This window comes from Phyllobates terribilis, unplaced genomic scaffold (assembly GCF_046119375.1).
Source record: "Phyllobates terribilis strain yellow unplaced genomic scaffold, ASM4611937v1 Scaffold_9__5_contigs__length_417890890, whole genome shotgun sequence".
NCBI lineage: Eukaryota > Metazoa > Chordata > Amphibia > Anura > Dendrobatidae > Phyllobates > Phyllobates terribilis.
The window spans coordinates 224,280,415-224,300,186 of record NW_027362769.1 but is presented as its reverse complement, the minus strand read 5'-3'; positions in this window follow the sequence as shown (position 1 = coordinate 224,300,186).

The following is a 19,772-nucleotide window of genomic DNA, read 5'->3' as shown; positions in this document are numbered from 1 at the left end:
TGTAGGTCCACTGTGTTTTATCAAGATCAAAGTCAGTGCAGCCGTCTACCAGTAAATTTTAGAGCGCTTCATGCTTCCCTCTGCCGACAAGCTTTTTGGAGATGGAAATTTCATTCTCCAGCAGGACTTGGCACCTGTCCACACTGCCAAAAGTACCAATACCTGGTTTACAAACAACAGTATCACTGTGCTTGATTGGCCAGTAAACTCGCCTGACCTTAACCCCATAGAGAATCTATGGGGTATTGTCAAGAGTAGTGTTGAGCCACCCCCGTAGTGTTCGAGTTCGGTTCGGTTCGTCGAACACCCGTGTGTTCGTCGAACTGTTCGTCGAACACCTTCGAACACCGTTAAAACCAATGGCAGGCAAACAAAAACACATAGAAACACATAGAAAACACCTTCAAAGGTGTCCAAAAGCTGACAAACTGCTCAGAAGACATAACTAACACATGGAAAAGTGACAAGTACATATAGTCATGCGAAAATAAAAGAGGTGGAGGAGTAAAAGGAGGGGGAGACACAGATATAGGCATGTCATGCCCTTCTAAAATCCAAAAAGTGAGAAGCCGACACGGCCAGTCCGCTCCTGCCCGTGCCACCTCCGTGTCGCCGGGTTTGTGCCAGAGCCGCGGTGAACCCTGATGGCCAGCCCCCCTCTCCCAATACTGGTGCCTGTCCACTGGTGGGTCGAGCGAGCCCCCCTGTGGTGGAGGCAGCTCTAAGCTTTTTAATTTAAATTGTCTCTCTAATTTGAATGAATACACTTTAAATCCATTTACAAGGATCTATTGGAGGGCAAGTCTCATGCCAGCAGCCACGTAATTCCAGCTCCAGTAGCGTCCACTAAAGCTGCTGCAGTTAAAAAGCTTTTATAAGGATCGAGCTCGGCTGTCCACCGCAAGGCATCCTACTGCCAGTCCCAGCCCCTATGCCTTGGGGTGCCTCCTGATGCTCTTCACTGAGTATCCCATGGTCCCGAAGCATTTCCGTTGAAAAAATTAAGTGTCTAAACTACAGGTGGTGTAGCTTGCTTAACAGCCGGGATAATCCACTGACTAGCAGACACTGCTACTAGGCACAAAGTATTTCCTGGGCTAGATGCAGTTAAAAATTTGTAATTAGATACTCTCGTTGGATGCTGAGAAAGCATTCCATAGAGTCTCCTGGCACGCCATATATGATTCTCTTAAAAAGCTTGGGGTAGGGGTCTAGGGGACCCTTTTATAGCCAAAATCACGGCCCTGTATCACAATACGTCACCTAGGCTGAAGATAAATGGAACTGTAGCACCCTGAGGGCTCGGTTGCTACAGAGGTATTGCACCTCACCCAGAGGTGTGATATCTCACTCTCAGGTAAGGATGGAGTGTGGATCAGGACCCGACACCTGCATGCATTACACCACATTGCCGTGGGGCAGGGCGACCAATATGCCTCTGAGATGGGCACGACAGTCCCTGTCCCTGGCTGGAGTGGGGGGAGGGAACACTGAGGAAGGGGAACCCTGTAGTGCAGGAGCAGGGAGGAAGCAGTTCCTGGGTGCATTGAGAAGGGAGTATAAAAGGTGGGCACCATCTTAGTTCAGTGCAGAGAAGTCTGAGCAGAAGTGGCAGGGAGCAGGGGCTCTGCATGAGCTCTGCTCCGGAGGCGGGCCTAGTAACAGAGGCCCAGGCCTGGAAGAGGGAGAAGGAAGGAAGAGGAGCGGAGAAGGCTCCAGGAACGAGGAATGAAGGGATCCCAGGGGTGCGGACGGGCGAGTCGCCACCGCACGCCCGAATCCACCTGCGTGGAGGGGTCAGGCCAAAGGGGGAGACCGGTCCCCGAAACTAGTGGAGGCAGGAAACGACCCTCAGCTAGAAACCGGAGGCTCTGACATTTTATGTGGCGCAGCCCCTCGCTACACCCGCTAGGAAGGCACCACATAGGGTCAGGGAAACTGGCGCCAAGTTTACCAAGAGGAGGTCCGAGGCAGCCAGACAGAAGGGTTGGTAAGAAAGGCCAGACAAAGGACACACAAAGGGGGTCCTGTGAAGCGCTCCAAAGTTATCTGGGAGTTGTCTGAGCCCCTCACCTGGTGAGCACAGTACGACGTGGGCAGCCGTTACCTGCAGACGTGGTCTGGATAATAAGAACTGTGAGTAAAGGCCCTGGACTGCATCACTGACTCCGTGTCGTTACTGCTGCTGCCCTGCACCATCACCCCCATCCTCCGCATACACTGCCCTGAGGCTATACTCCTCCCGTGGGGAGTTATGCTACGCTCTGCTGCACCCACAACACCAGCCTCAGCGGTCTGCCCTGCAGCGGCGGTTCACTCTGACCGCAATCCACGGGTGGCGTAGTCGGACATTTAAACATCAAAACCACATAAATAGTTCCGCCACTGGTTTGACCACCCTGAGCCACGGAACCGGGTCGCCGCCAAGAAGACTACAACCACCAGCATCCACCAAAAAGGGTCAGGCTCCGGGTGTCCCAAGGCCCAGGGGGTGCATCAGAACATTTTCATCACCTTTCACAATCACCAATGGGACAAGGCAGGGATGTCCTCTGTCCCCTCTCTTATACATCCTAGTGACGGAGCACCTGCTCTCATCAATTCGCCATAACCCCAATATTAGGTGGATTGAGGTGGGAGGCACCGAGTACAAGTGCTCTCTATTTGCTGATGATGTCCTAGTATATATCACTCAATCACATATATCCATCCATGCTGTTATGGCTGAAATAGATCACTTTGTTACATGGTCAAATTTTAAAATCAATGCAGCGAAGTCTGAGGCCCTCGAGGTCTCCCTCCCCAAATCCATATAGGATTCCATCCAGTCCAACTTTCCCTTTGCCTGGCCCTCACAGGGTATCAAATACTTAGGAATTCCTATTCATAGAGACCTCTCCCATCTATGTTATCTTAATTTTGGGCCCTTTATTGAACAACTCCATACAGACCACGGTTGGCAAGTGTAGCGCCGGCGTCCCTGCCCTCTGCTAGGCAGGGACGCTGTTCCCCTCACCTCTCTGCTCCGTGCCCGGCGTCCTCCTTCCGCTCTGCTGGCAGCGCGCGCTCCTTCCCGGCCACTGTGCTTAGGGCGCGCGCGCTCTCCCTCCCTCTTAAAGGGGCCGCGCGCACCGTCCTAAGGAGTCCCCGGCCAATGGCCGGAGGACTTCACCATATATAAGGCACCTCCTCCAAAATGGAGGTGCCCGAGCAATGTTGTTGCACTGTTCACTACTCTGCTTCAGCCCTCAGGTCCCGTTGCCAGTTACCTGCCAGATACCTGCCAGATTGCTGTCTTATTCCTGCCTGATTATCTGCTACCTGCCTGCTAGTCTGAGGTCCAACGGTCTGCCTTACTACTCCTGTCAGTCTGTCTAAGGACCAGCCTGTCCGCTCACCTGGGAGCGCACTTCAGCCACCTGCCTGCTTGCCTGAGGTCCGACGGTCTGCCTTCCAACTCCTGTCAGTCTGTCTATGGACCAGCTTGCCTGCTCACCTGGGAGCACACATCTGCTACCTGCCTGCTAGCCTACCTGGAGGCTCCGCCGTCACGTGCTGTGACCACCTGCCTGTCCAGTGACTCCTGCCCGCTCACCTGGGAGCGCTCATCTGCTGCCTGTCTGCTAGCCTACCTGGAGGCTCTGCCGTCACGTGCTGTGACCACCCGCCTGTCCAGAGACTTCTGCCCGCTCACCTGGGAGCGCTCATCTGCCACCTGTCTGTTGGTCTTCCTGGAGGCTCCGCCGTCACATGCTGTGACCACCCGTTCATCCAGAGACTCTCGCCTGCTCACCTGGGAGCTCACGTTTATCATCAGCCGCCACAGGTCGTACCAACCCTTTACCCAGAGACTGCCCCGGTCACTTGCCGTGACCATCTGCCCGTTCATTCAGAGACTGCCCCGGTCACTTGCCGTGACCATCTGCCCTTTCATTCAGAGACTGCCCCGGTCACTTGCCGTGACCATCTGCCCGTTCATTCAGAGACTGCCCCGGTCACTTGCCGTGACCATCTGCCCGTTCATCCAGAGACTGCCCCGGTCACTTGCCGTGACCTCCAGCCCGTTCACTCAGAGACTGTCCCGGTCACCTGCTGTGACTTCCTGCAGGTCTTCCCTGGTCGCCACCCGCTCCCTTACAAGGACCGCCCCCTTGTAAAGTAGCTCAGAGGTTCCGCCTCCCAGACCCGTTACAGCAAGTTAGAACTGTAAGATTCACTACGTGAACCACTGGTGTTTTGTGTTAAAGCACATGTACACTGCGTTCCAAATTATTATGCAAAAAGTGTTTAGGAGTGATAAGGGAAGAATTTGTTTGTTTGTCAGTTAAACTCATTGATGGTGATGTGTGTCAGGGCTCTTTATATCACTGTAAGCAATTGCAGACACCTGTGCTAATTAGTTTGGCAGGTGTGTCCAATGAAAAGCAAGACTACTTAAGAAGGCTGTCTCACATTATTAAGCAGCCTACATTTTCTGCCAAAATGGGAAAGAAAAAGGATGTGTCGGCTGCTGAGAAGCAACAAATTGTGGAGTGTTTAGGTCAAGGCATGACTACAATCAACATTGTGCGATGATCAGGATGAAGTGTCTTGGCAATCAAGAAGTATGTAGCTGATTCACAGTACACACGTGTGCGTGCTGATAAGGGCAAATTGAGGACTCTTTCCTACAGGCAATTACGTCAGGTTGAAAGAGCAGCGGCAAAAAAGCCTTGTCATAGCAGCAGACAAGTTTTTGAAGCTGCTTGTGCCTCCAACGTCCCCCGAACAACAAGATGCAGGGTCCTTCAGAGGTTTGCAGCTGTGCATACGCCATCCTGTCGACCTCCTCTATCCACTTCACACAAGCAGAAACGGCTCCAGTGGGCCAAACATTACATGAAGACTGATTTCAAAACTGTTTTGTTCACGGATGAGTGCCGTGCAGCGCTCGATGGTCCAGATGGATGGAGTGGAGGATGGCTGGTTGATGGACACCCCACGCAAACACGGCTACAGCGCCAACAAGGAGGAGGTGGAGTAATGTTTTGGGCTGGAATCATGGGGAGAGAGATTGTCGGCCCCTTTAGGATCCCTGAAGGCGCTAAAGATGAACTCCATAATGTATGTGGATTTTCTCAAACAGCACTTCCTGCCATGGTTCAAGAAGAAGAACCGTGTATTTCACAGCAAGATCATTTTTCTGCATGATAATGCACCATCTCATGCTGCACATAAAACATCTGCATCTCTGGCTGATATGGGCATAAAAGGGGACAAACTTATGGTGTGACCCCCATGCTCCCCTGACCTGTACCCCATTCAGAACCTTTGGAGCATCATTAAAAGGAGTGTGTATGATGGCGGGAGGCAGTTCACATCTAAGCAACAGCTCTGGGAGGGTATTCTGACCTCATGCAAAACAATTGAAGCAGAAACCATCCAAAACCTGACAAATTCAATGGACGAGAGAGTTCAGAAGCTCCTTTCGAACAAGGGGTCCTATGTGAAAATGTAACATCACCTAGAATAAAGTTTTGAGTTGAAAACTGTTTGATTTCAGTTTCTAACAACCTGCTAATGCTTATAATTTCAAAAATGACCATTTTTTTGGTCTTTATTAAAATGAAAAGGTTGATCGAAAAGTTTGGGGGATCTAAGAGTGTGGCAACCCAGTAGTCATGATTACTTCGAATTCTGACAATATGAGGGTCATGCTGCAGGTAGTGCAGCAAGAAGGCACTTATGTGTCTTGCGCATCTCGGAGCCCCAAAATTATTTTCCGGGCTAGATGCAGCTAAAAATTATTATTAATTTTAAATCTGGTGAAGATTTAGTATAGATGGCCTAATAGGATCAGTGCTGCACACTGCTACAAAGCCCAAATTATTTTCCAGCCAAGATACAGATAAACATGATTAGTAATTTGAAAGCTTAAAACGGTTGGTAGGGTGATTTTAACCAATCATCAAGCTTTTACTCTCCCCAGGATGACACAGGGGTAGAAAAGTCGTTTCGGATCCATGATTTATTGATCTTTATGAACGTGAGTCTGTCTACATTATCAGTGGAGAGCCGCGTGCGCTTATCTGTCAGCACACCACCAGCAGCGCTGAACACACGTTCAGACAGAACGCTGGCTGCGGGGCATGACAAGGTCTCCAAGGCGTAAGTGGCTAGCTCCGGTAATTTATCCAGATTGGAAGCCCAAAAAGAGCAAGGGTCCAGTGACACAGTCGTGGCTTCAATGTTTACTTGGAGATACTCCTGTACCATCGTCTCTAGGCGTTGACCATGTGTCAGACTTCTTGTCTCCTGTGGCCTTGCAAAGGATGGGCTAAAAAAGTGGTGAAATGATTCCGCAAAATTGATGATACCAGCAGATACTGTGGTTCTGTTACGGTTTGAGTGCTGAACACTTGACGGTCCCAGGGTTGGCAAGTTGGAACTGTGAGATTCACTACGTGCACCACTGGTATTTTGTGGAAAAGCACATGTAAGATTCTGCAACAGTCTCTGCTGATACTCCTGCATGCGTGCATCCCTTTCTATGGCAGGAATAATTTCTGCAAATTTACTTTTGTACCGGGGATCTAACAGTGTGGCAACCCAGTAGTCAGGATTATTTCTAATTCTCACAATTCGAGGGTCATGTTGCAGGTAGTGCAGCAAGAAGGCACTCATGTGTGTTGCGCATCCAGGAGCACCAAGTCCCTGTTCTGTTGGTGGCGAGGTAACAATCATGCTTCCTGCGCTGAGCCCTCACTGAACGGAGCACATGTCAGCTGATTCTTACAGCTGACATGTGCCCGCAACAGCCGCGGGTGGAATCGCGATCCACCTGCGGCTGTTAACATGTTAAATGCCGCTGTCAATCTCCGACAGCAGCATTTAACGCGCGCTTCCAGGTAGCGCGTCATAAGCCCCGCCCACCGGCGACCCAGTCACGTGATCGCGGGTCGCCGATGGGTGGGCATGACAACCCAGGGTCTGCAGCAGACGCCTGTGGTTGTCATGATCTTGTCGCTATGAGCGCCACCTAGTGGTCGGCGCTCATAGTACAGGACCATTTCTGCTGCATGCAGGGGACCTGCTCATCCCCTGTATGTAGCAGAGGTGATCGGATAGTTGCTGCTTCTAGTCTCCTATGGAGACTATATTAGCATGCAAAAAGTAAAAAGAAAAAGTTTTTAAAAATATAAAAAAAAATAAAAAAATATAAAAGTTTAAATCACCCCCCTTTCAAAATAAAATATAAAAAAAAAAAAAGCCACATACACATATTTGGTATCGCCGCGTTCAGAATCGCCCGATCTATCAATATAAAAAAATAATTAATCCGATTGGTAAACGGCGTAACGAGAAAAAAATTCTAAACTCCAGAATTACGTTTTTTGGTTGCCGCAAAATTTCAATAAAATGCAATAACGGGCGATCAAAACATCGGATCTACCCCAAATGTTATCAATAAAAACGTTTGCCCGGTGCGCAAAAAATAAGCCATCAAACAGCCCCAGATCACGAAAAATGGAGACGCTACGGGTCTTAGAAAATGGCGCTATTTTATTTTTTTTTTTTACCAAATTTTGGATTTTTTTTTCACCACTTAAATATAAAAGAACCTATACATGTTTGGTGTCTATGAACTCAAAATGACCTGTAGAATAAGAAGGGCAGGTCAGTTTTAGCATTCAGTGAACGTGGTAAAAAAAATAAATAAAAAACAACTGTGGTATTGCACTTTTTTTGCAATTTTACCGCACTTGGAATTTTTTTCCTGTTTTCCCGTACAGGATATGGTAAAACTAGTAATGGCGTTGAAAAGTACAACTCGTCCCGCAAAAAATAAGCCCTCACATGGCCATATTGACCAAAAAATAAAAACGTTATGGCTCTGGGAACAAGGGGAGCAAAAACGAAAATGCAAAAACGGAAAATGCTCCGGGGCTTAAGGGGTTTTTAATATCCCAACTATAAAAAAGCTGAGATGGAAATATTCCTTTAAGTTGTAAAAAAATATATAAGATAAACTTTGACATCTTATTTATTAATACACGGTCATTCTTAGGCTATGTGTCAAAGTTTTAGTTAAAAATGTGGTTCTTTTTAAAATGCCCTTTGGTTCCTCTATTATCTCAGCTTGATTTCAGTCGGCACCAACCTCAGGTGCAGGAACCTGACGCTGAGCAGTACAGATTATAGGTTTAATCAGCTTTTTACATTAATGTTGCAGCTTCCATTCATTTAGCAATGACAGATCGAAAGGATTCCAACAATAATGGAAAGGATCCTATTGACGCATTCATTATCTTTTTTTATATCTTATATGGCAAAAATAATAATGCAGACAATGCCATTCTTGTTCTTAAAAGTAACAGAAACCCAACAAATTGGAAACCAGCGCCAGCGTGAAAGTTGCCCTAGGGTTAATTTGAAAATTGTTCTATTAAATTAGATCCCTATATTGCCAGCTCTCAGAGGTGAGATTGTAGGGTATGCAGAGCCCTGGTGCCAGAGGGGCAGACTAACAGTACCACAAACCTATGGACACACATGTACTCATAAGCACGCTCCCCACATAGTCATATATAAAATACATGCTATATTTTTGGTCTCTTATCTCTCTCAGTGATACAGGCATTTGAATTCCAAATAGTCCATATGACTCTTTCATAACTCTTCAAAATGAATAGAAATCCCTTACAAAGACCTCCAGACCAAACTCACTAAAGAAATAGTAGCTACCAGAACAGACCCCCTTGAACACATGTGGTCCTTGAATAAGACCAACTAAATACAGACCCAGACTCAACTCTTGACTTGATTAGGAATGGGCATATAATTACGTTGATAGGTTTACCATTCTATACCTTAGTGTACTTTTGTGTGTGTCATATTGACCTTTCCCATTTTACTATTCTTTGTTTTTTGTCTTTTAATATGTTTTTATTAATTACTTAATAAAAGTCAGTAATTTTATCCATTCTTATGGTTTTGTGTCTATCTGTCGGTTATACATTGATTAGGAAAGTCGAAGATTATAAATAAATGGCATATTACCTAACTGTGTGGCCATCAGTAAGAGAGGAAAGAGAGAAATGTAGGATGCACCTTTTCGACACATCTCAGATGAAGCGATGATGAGCCGTATAGACTTTTTTATATTCAGGCCCAGTAAATGGACCACTGGGCCCCAGACAGTCCACATGATTGTGACCCTTAGGCCACACTTTAAGTATTTGGTGAGTTTTTTAAGCCAAAACCAGGAGCGGGACAATCAGAGGAAAAGTATCATGGAAACACGTCACCACTTCTGCACTTTTCACCCACTCCTAGTTTTGGCCTACAAATACTGAGGTAAAAAACTCAAATAATCAGAGTGTGCACATGGCCTTATATTATGCACTTCTACATAGATTTGTCAAAGATTTTGTACTGGGTCGGTGGTCTTCTGACATGAACCTGCAGCCTCATGTATGCCTATGAGGTCATAAATTCAAGTCAGAAGGCCCATGGTCAGTCTGGTCACTGTTGTCCATCTATAGACCATAAAATATGGCCACCTGAACATGGCTTTACATAGATTAGGTCTATCACACAGAAAAATAGTAAGATAAATAAAGTCAGGCATAAGATAACAAAAAAAGGAAAACTATAAAACACTCACGTTAGCCCTTTCTTTTTTGCCCTTCATTTTCCTGATTTTATCTATCCTCGGGAAAATCATTTCTCATCATTAAAATATATTTCCTGATTAAATATCCTTGTCTTTAATAATGCAAGAATGCTTTTCAATATCACATTATGCAAAAAAAAAAAAAATGATTAGGGTAGTACAGTATATTGTGTCATATTGTTTGCTACTAGAGATGAAAGAGATTTTGTGGGGGTACTCCGCTTACTTTGACAGACCCCTAGCCCTTACTATGGCCATTTTGCAGCACACAAAGTTTGGGTCCCCATTGACTTCCAAGGGGTTCGGGTTCAAGTTCGAGTAGAGTTCTGGTACCCGAACCAAACTTTGGACTAAAGTTCGGTCGAACCCGACGGACCCGAACATCCACAGGTCCTCTCATCCCTGTATGCTACACATTACCAATGGATTGAATGAGAATACTTGATTCTGGTCTTCAGTTCCTGTGAGGGTAAGGGCTCTTGCAAACAACTGTATTATCAATCCAAGCACGATTTGACAAAACATCGGATCACACTCGGACTAATGTATACTATGCAGCCGTTCGTATGTCCGATTTCTTTCCATGGATAGAGACTGTCCAAGGAAAAAATTGCAGCATGCACAATTTGCATCCGAAATTCAGATCGCACTCAGCCATCCAAGTCAACAAGTCAGTTGAAAAAAAACTGGACTGCATTCGCATGACATCTGAGTACAGTCCAATTTCCACTGACTGACAGAATGGAGACATTTTTTTTTCTATCTTATCCTCATCCAAGAAAATCGGATCAGACTCGGATCAGACTCGGATCAGACTTGGATCAGAGTGTGATTAGCATAATCGACCCAATTCTCTCGGATTTGAGAAAATACGCTGGTGTGACCCTAGCCTTAATCTTATTTATCTCAACACAAAATAAAAGGAAAAAAAAACTGTGCAAAATCCCCATAAATCTCCACCAGCTGAGGTCTCCATTAAGTATACCAACAATGCATTAATAAAACAAGCACATAAACGTTATGATAAATCCATATACACCTACTTGGTTAATCTTTTTACCTTGTACCAAGGGCCAATTATACTTTCATTTATTTGTGACTGAAGGGTGGAAGAAATAGGTCATTAAGCGAATGTCTCCTGACTCCAGCTGTTTTTTCTCCATCAGATCTCTTCAAACTACAGAGAGCAAAAAGCTGCTGAAGCTATTTAGTGTATCATTGAAAAATAACACTCAGCTGCTACAAAGTCATACCAGGAAATGTACCATGCACTGAGAATGTACGTGAGCAATTTGTAAAGCAAAAACTGCACACCTCTGTGTCTTTTAGATTTATCAAGAGGGATGTTTTTAATGAGCATTTTTATTAGGAGTATTAGTCATTGCAGTATAAATATGTCGTATGTGAATATTACGCTATCACCGTTTTTTTATCATAGCGCTCTGTTGAGATGTTCCTTATTATTAATTTTTCGTTAATTGCTTAGCTTCCCATGGAAGTAGATGGATATAGGTTTCATTAATAACAAAAATTCAACCTTTGGCTGAAGCATGCAGAAAAAAAAATTATTATGGTGTTACAAAAAGACAAAAGCTCTGTGATTAGCGTGAGCACATTCTCTGGTGTTTTGGGGATACTATACTGTTACTATTGTATTAAAAGTGGCCATCATTATTACTATATTTTAAATTCTAAAGTTTGGCAAAATTTTGGTCTGCTCTTTTAGAAACAGCACCAGACTTACAGTATCTGTCCAAGGGCTGTATCTGTATTGTGTGGCTCAGATTCATTATGGTAAATGGCGCAGGACTACTGTTTTTAGAAACAATTTTTTTAATCCAGTGCAACCCTTTTTTATAGACATTGTAGGGGTTCAGTTCTCTGTTGCTTGGATACAAACAGGAATATAGTTTTAATGTCAAAAATAAAATTAATTTTCCTTCATACACTTTACAGGTTCAAAATGAAAGCAGCCTTTCTTCAGCACAAATGAATAAAATAAATAGTCCTTTCTTCAGCACAATAGAACAAAGTAAAGTTAGCAGTCTCACCAATTTCGGTATTGCAAGCAATAGAAGCTTAACTAGTTTTAAATGCTTTCACCAACAAAAACACCTCTGTGCAGCTCCAGCACCACTCATTCAGCCTAACCCAGCTGCCTGGTAAGACCTGGTAAGACTTGTAAAACCTGGACTTGAGTACGGGCGCGACTTCTCCCACCCAGGTTCTTTTGGTAACTCCAAAATCCCTGACCAAAAATCCGGTCAAAATAAATCCATCTCAGCAACCTTATTTTCTGCTTAATTACAACATGGACTTCATATAGGATATAAGGTGAAAATCTGGTCTAAAAAAATTATTTACTTTTCCTTAGGCCTCAATCAGACGACAAACATTTGATATTTTTGCATAAAAAACAGACCCTTTTTCATCAGTGTGCTGAATTAAATTCACATCTATCTTTGGTCCATGTGCCCATTTTTACAACAAGCGTGGTATTCTTGTTTTTTTATGCAAAAAAAAAAAATCCAAGCTTCTCCTGGCCAATAGGACTCATTCAGACCTCCATGTTGCATGTACGTGTTAAACTATACAACACGTACCCATTAACATCTATGCTGCTATTCATATGTCCATGTTTCTCTGGCAACACAGATGAAAAGTGGCAATACAAGTCTAAGGGTCCATGAATATCACAGACAGCACATGGATGCCATCAATGTGCCCTCTGTGTGCTGTCCATGTCTAACATTGATAGGAGCTTACCAACTTAATAAAAAATATAAATAATAACTGTGGCCGGGTTTCAAAGGAGACCGATATTAGGCTATGTTCATACGTTGCATTTTTGCAGCGTTTTTTCCCCGCAGTCAAAACCTGCTCTCTTGGCATTAAAGAAGCAACGTCAAAAAAGCAGGTTTTGCTGAGTTTTTGCCTCGCTTTTGATGTATTTTTTTTACTGCGGTTTTGTTAGTGTTCATTTGTCTCTTGTGCAGGTTGATAAAGTTTAGTGCAGAAAAAAATAACCTGATTCAACTTCAGCAGTTTTGGCAGCCGAAACGGCTCGAAACCTGATACCTGCGTTTTTCCTGCGTTTTTACACTTCCTATTTCTTTCTTTGGGTGAAAAATGCTGAAAAAACGTTAAATTAACACTGAAAGGAGTGACATGCTCTATTTTGTAAAAAATGGCTCTTTGACAAAACAGTCAGGAAAAAAACAAGCTGTGTGCATGAGATTTCTGAAATCTCATAGACTTTGCTGGTACTGTAAAACACAGCTGAAAATTTGCATAAAAAAAGACATTAAAAAAAGCTGTCAAAATGCAAAGTGTGAACATAGCCTTAAGGAAAGTGAAAAGTAAAAAATAAAAAAAAAAATATGAAGAAAAAATAAAAAAAACATAAAAGTTAAAATCATCCTCCTTTTCCCCCCATTAAAATAAAGATAATGATAAAAATATGTATATACATATATGGCATCGCCGCGTTCAGAAAAGTCTGATCTATCAAAATAAAAAAATAATTAACCCGATCGGTAAACACCATAAACGAAAAAAATTCAAGAACGTCACAATTACGTTTATTTAGTGATATCAATAAAGACATCATATTGCCCCATGAGCCGAAAAATTAAAATGCTACGGGTCTTGGAAAATGGCAACATAACCCGCCAAATTTTTCTTTTACAAACGTCAGATTTTTTTTTCACCACTAAAATAATAAAAAAACTGGACATGTTTGGTATCGCCATAATGATACTGATGAGCAGAACCATATTTCAAGGTCATTTTTACCATAAAAAGTAAAAAGTACATAATAGCAACAATTCCAAAAAGCAATGTCAGAATTGCTTTTTTTTTTTTTCACAATTTCTCCCCACTTGGAATTTTTTTCTCATTTTCCAGTACACTATGTGGAAAAATGAATGGTGCCATTCAAAAGTGCAACTCGTCCTGCAAAAAACAAGCCCTCATATTTCTATGTGGACAGAAAAATAAAAGCGTTCTGGCTCTGGGAAGAAGAGGAAGAAAAAATGAAAACACAAAAATGAAAATTGGCCCAGTATAGAAAGGGATTAAAGAATTAATATGCAGCAACATACATCTATGCATAATAATAGAGCAAATAAAACATGATCATAAAAGTAATGAATAAGTACCCAAATACTATAGAAAATGACTGAGCTCAGACACGTTTCGAAAACTGCTTTCTCAAGAGGCTCAACATTGATCCTTCATCAGGTATATAAACAGAGTAGCAGTGAGAAAATTTATATGCATATACTCCGTGTATATACTTTATGAAGGCTGGATACAGCTGAAACGCGTTGCTTTATACTTTTGATCATCCCTCTTTAAATATAAAATGTTTCATCTGATGGTGATTGTTTTGCTGGAGCGCCTAACTACCTGGTGAACTTTTTTTCTGTCCAGGATATGTGAACACACTCTAATTGAGCACACTCTCCTGTGTCATTTTATCAGTAAGATTTGCCCTAGGCAAGCAGTGGTACCGGATACTATGGCTATATAAAATCTTTACAAGAATGCCTTTTTTGTCTCTATTTTATGCTTCCTCTTATGTATAATTAGCTTCACAAATTAAGCAGTGCATGTGGGGAGAAACACAAAAAGAGCAGGGGACTGCAAGTGCACAGATATATCTATCACTGCACTTACATGCTAAATTTGCATATGCATAAAAATAGAATTTCCCAGCAAGGGAGCACCAAAAAGAGACAAAAATGTATTCTTGCAAAGGTATACCTTATCATTTAGTACCACTACTTACTTACGTAAATCTTACTCAACACATTCTATTTAAACTTCAGATTTTGCAGAGCGCAGCAGTCACATTATCACCAGTTGCTGCACTCTGCCATCTGAACTGGGTTTTGTCAGTTTAACTGCTGCCTATGCAGAGTACAGCAGATGAGCTGACTTTGTCACTGGCTGCTACACTCTGTGCACTGAATTTGAATGTGCAGAGCACAGCAGATCTCTGTCCAGAGGCAGCAGTTGAACTGAAAAAGTCACAAAGAAGAGCTTAGTAAGTATTCAGTGTGCAGAATACAGGAGCAAGTGATGATTGAACTGTTGTAAAAGTTCGGAGTTCGTACCAGACAGTTAGTGTCCAGTGCTAAACACTATTGCAATGTTCGGAGTTCGGGGAGAAGAGGGAGAGAGAATTTTCCAGCTCAAAAGTTCAGGTCCCCCTTGTTTCCAATGGGGTTTGGATTCTGGTACAAGTTTGAAATAAAGTTTGGGTCGGGTACATAGGCGGATTATAATGAGGGCAATTAGGGCTACCGCCCGGGGCCCGGCCGTTCGCTAGGGCCCATTGTCCAAAGAGTAATTGCCCCCATTATAATCCGCACAGCGGCCACCGCAGCCGCAGCTTGTTTAAATAAAGCTGGGTCCGCCATGCCGAATGACGTCTGGCAGGACGTACCCAGCATACAGAGCGCGGGCGAGTCTGTTTAAGTCACACCTACCATCTCTCTGCTGGAGAGAAGCATCTGATGGCGTCGCTCCTGAAGACAGGAGAAGCTGTGCCTGCCTGCGTCGTCTCTCAGTCCTCTGCACATCACCGTCTGCTTCCTGTGTGCACACGGAGTGTAAAGTATCTATGTGGCAGACTGGGAGTGTGCTCTCTATGTAAAGGCAGGGAGCTGGGGGCCATTGTAATTACTACAACTTGTGGGGGGATGGGAGTGTGTTTGAACTACATGGGGCAGATGCCCCTCACAATGTGCTCTCCACTTTGGAAATTAGCTTGTATCATGTATTTATATAGCACATGAAGAGATCACAGTTAAATAGATGTAATGTTTTCAGCCTCAGTGTGACCTCAGGCTTCTCCTATGAGCCTGGATCACCCCTTTCATTTGAGATGGATAAGGCTATGGGCTCATGATGCAGAAATGCTTCGGATTTTTTCCTGAGCGTTTCTGCATCTCCCTGGCAGAAAAAACGCATGCGGATTGTACATGCGGATTGTACATGCGGATTGTGCATGCGGATTCTACATGCGTTTTTACTGCCAGGGACATGCGGATGTGAATCGTTTTTCACTTGCATTTCCGCATGCGGGTTGACAAGCACTTTCCAAACCATTTTAGCATCACTTGGAAAGTGCTTGAAAACTTGGTCACACTATATAAATCTATGCAACCAGCATGGATTTATATAGTGTGACCAAGAGAATGTCAAAAAATAAAAAATAAACCTATACTTACCTTCCGATGGCCCCTGCAGTCTTGCTGCACTCCTGTGCTGGCTGCCGGCACATCGCGGTACGCTGTACTGAAGGACCTGCTGTCACATGACTGTGACGTCACCGCAGGTCCTTCAGTCCTGCGTGATCTGTCGGCAGCGAACACAGGGAAGGAGTCCAGGGGCCGTCGGAAGGTGAATATAATCTTTATTTTTTATTTTATTCTTTTTTTTACAAGTTCTATGGTACCTGGGTGTGGATGAGACTCTCCTCTCCTCTACACCCGGGTACCATCCGCACATTAGAACGCGCCAGTTGCGCAAGTGCAGATGCAGTCTTGCGGAATTGGCGCATTCTAATGCAAGTCTATGGCGGCGAAAACGCCGCGCTTCCGCAAAATAATTGGTAGTGCTGCGTTTTTTTTCCACAATGCGGATTATCATTGGGGAACATGGCAGGCCTTCTACCATGCGTTTTTTAAGCGTTTCTGCAGTGTTTTTGCCGCTGCGGAAACGCTTAAAAAACGTATCGTGGGCACGCAGCCTTAGGCTGCGTGCACACGATGCATTTTTCATGCGTTTATGCTGCGGAATTTCCGCAGCGGAAACGCATCAAAAACGCATTGTAATCCGCACCCCATGGTCCCCAATGGCATTCCGCAATGTCAATGCACATGCTGCGGATTTTTCCGCAGCGTTTCTGCAGCGCTCATAAATCCGCAGCATGTTCATTAATTTTGCGGAAGCGCCGCCATTGACTTGCATTGAGACGCATAGAATCCGTGTCTGTACATTTGTACAAGCGGATTCTATGCGTCTCTATGTGCGGATGGTACCCAGTTCTGGAGGAGAGAAGACTCTCATCCAGACCTGGGTACCATTGTACCTGTAAAAGAAAGAATAAAATAATAAATAAAGTTATATTCACCTTTCCGACGGCTTCTCTCGGCATGCCGGCAGCGCTGAAGGACCTTCGGTGACGTCACAGTCATGTGACCGCAGGCCCTTCACCGCTGTGTCTCGCGATATGCCGGCAGCCGGGAACCAGACAGGAAGGAGCGCTGCAGCATACGCCGGGGCATCGGGGGTGAGTATAGCTTTATTTTTTTTATTTTTACGGTCACACTATATAAATCCATGCCGTTTGCATGGATTTATATAGTGTGACCTAGTTGTCAAGCACTTTCCAAGTGATGCTATCGCCTGGAAAGCGCTTGTCAATCTGCATGCGGAAACGCATGTGAATCCGCATGTATTCCGCATGTATTCTGCAGGAAAAAGCATGCACAATCTGTATGCGTTTTTTCTGCCAGGGAGATGCAGAAATGCTGCAGAAATTTTCTGCTTCATTTCTGCATCGTGGGCACATAGCCTTAGGGTATGTGCACACGATGCAGAAATGAAGCAGAAAATGTCTGCATCATTTCTGCATCTCCCTGGCAGAAAAAACGCATGCAGATTGTGCATGCATTTTTCCTGCGGAATACATGCGTTTCCACATGCGTTTCCGCATGCGGATTGACAAGCGCTTTCCAGGCGATTTTAGCATCACCTGGAAAGTGCTTGACGACTAGGTCACACTATAGAAATCCATGCAAACAGCATGGATTTATATAGTGTGACCCGAGAGAATGGTAAAAATAAAAAATAAATGTATACTTTACCCTCTGATGGCCCCCGGTGTCCTGCTTTACACTCCGTTCTCCCTCGCCGGCAACTTTGAATTGAAAGACCTGCCGACGTCAGCGTCATGTGACCCGTCACATGACTCTGACGTCAGCGCAGGTCCTTCAACTCACTGCCAAGTGCCGGGAACCAAACAGGAGCGGTGCACGGGCCGACAGAAGGTAAATATACATTTATTTTTTATTTTATTCTTTTTTTTACAGCTTTTTTAATGGTACCTGGGATGTGGATGAGAGTCTCCTCTCCTCCACACTCGGGTACCATCCGCACATTAGAACACGCCAATAGCGCAAATACAAATGCAGTCTTGCAGAATTGGCGCGTTCTAATGCAAGTCAATGGCGGTGAAAACGCCGCGTTTACGCAAAATTAATTGACATGCTGCGGATTTTTGAGCGCAGCGTTTACGCTGCGGAAAAATCCGCATCATGGGCACAGCACATGCGGATTTTAATTGGGGAACATTGCTGCCCTTCTACCATGCGTTTTTAATGCGTTTCCGTGGCGTTTACGCAACTGCAAAAACGCCGTGGAAATGCATTAAAAACGCATCGTGTGAACTCAGCCTTATAGAGGAATTTCTGCTGGCAGCCCAGTAAAATATTACATTTAATTAACTGGGATCTGTTTACGTGGTTTATAAATATATGATGCAAGCAAAATGCCAAAGTGGAGGGCACAGTGTGCAGGGGCATTTGCCCCATGTAGTTCAATCACACTCCCATCACCCACATTTTATCCATAACAATAATGGCCAATTGCCTTTAGATACAGAGCACTGCTGCAAATTCTGCTTCTGTCTATTTCACATTCTAATATGCAGTTAATAAAGACCAGTGCACTGGGAGTCCAGCTGCCAGCAGTAATTATACTTTATTCCTCTCAGTTGCCTCAGGCTTTCCGTCATAGATGTGCGTCCAGCATGGCTTTATGGCTGTAACCACATCCTAGCGCTCAGCATTAGGCAGGATTCACACGGTATCGGAAATATCCGTGTGTCCGTGTGCCACATCAGGATCACACGGACCGGCGCCAGGGAATCCGTGTACAGTTAACGCTGTTCCCAAGTGCAGGGTGCTGAACACTGCTCTCGCAATGTCCCTGTGTAAAAATAAGAATAAAATAATAAAATTCTTATACTCACCTGTCCGGAGATGTCCCCCCCTCTAATCCTCCGACCGCTGAGGAGCCGGGCAGAATGAGCCGCTCCAGCGAGTGGGCCCCGGAGCTGTGCTGAGCTCAGGAGCAGTGTCCTGTCACTCACTGAGCGCAGCTCCGTAGCAACTCATTCTCCCCGGCATCAGCGGTCAGAGGATTGCAGCGGGGGAATCTCCGGACAGGTGAGTATATGGATTTTATTATTTTATTCTTATTTTTCAACAGGGACACAGCAAGAGCTGACACTACTACCCCCATCATTGTCCCTGCTGGTGCTGATCGCAGGGACAATCGGCGCTTGGGAACAGTGCTAACTGTGGCGCTGGTTCCCAGGCGTCATCCGTGTGGGATGTTTTGCGGACCATGCATCCACAAAAAAACTGACATGTCAGCGTGTGGAGCACATGGACACACGGTCTGTGGAAACACACTGACATGTGCACAGAACCATTCATTTGAATGGGTCTGCGTGTGTCAGTGTCTCCAGTACGTGTGGAAACTGTCACCACATGTACTGGAAACACGGACGTGTGAAAGAGCCCTTAGATCCAGCTTTCAATCAATGCAGGGATTCAGTTACAGCCGCTGCTCACTATGCACAGAGCAGTGACTGAGGCCGTGCCGGCCTCACCCCTATGACTGGAAAGTTAGGGTCACACAAGCATATAAAAAAAAAATCGGTCCCATTCTCATGAATAAAATTGGTACGATTTTTTTCTCACTTGTGATATATAGGAGGCTCTGTGCGGGCTCATACTGTATATAGGGGTTTATACTGTTGGGGGTTATGTGCGGACTCATACTTTATATTGGAGGCTATGTGGGGGCTCATTATGTATATGAGAAGCTATGTGCAGGCGCATTCTCTATATAGGGAGCTATGTGCGAGCTTTTTCTGCATATAGGGAGCTATGTGTGGGCTCATATTGTATAAAGGAGATTATATGGGGGCTCACTCTGTATATAGGGAGCTATGTGGGGGCTCACTCTGTATGTAGGGAGCTATGTGCGAGCTTATTCTGTATATAGATAGCTATGTGCAAGCTCATACTGTATA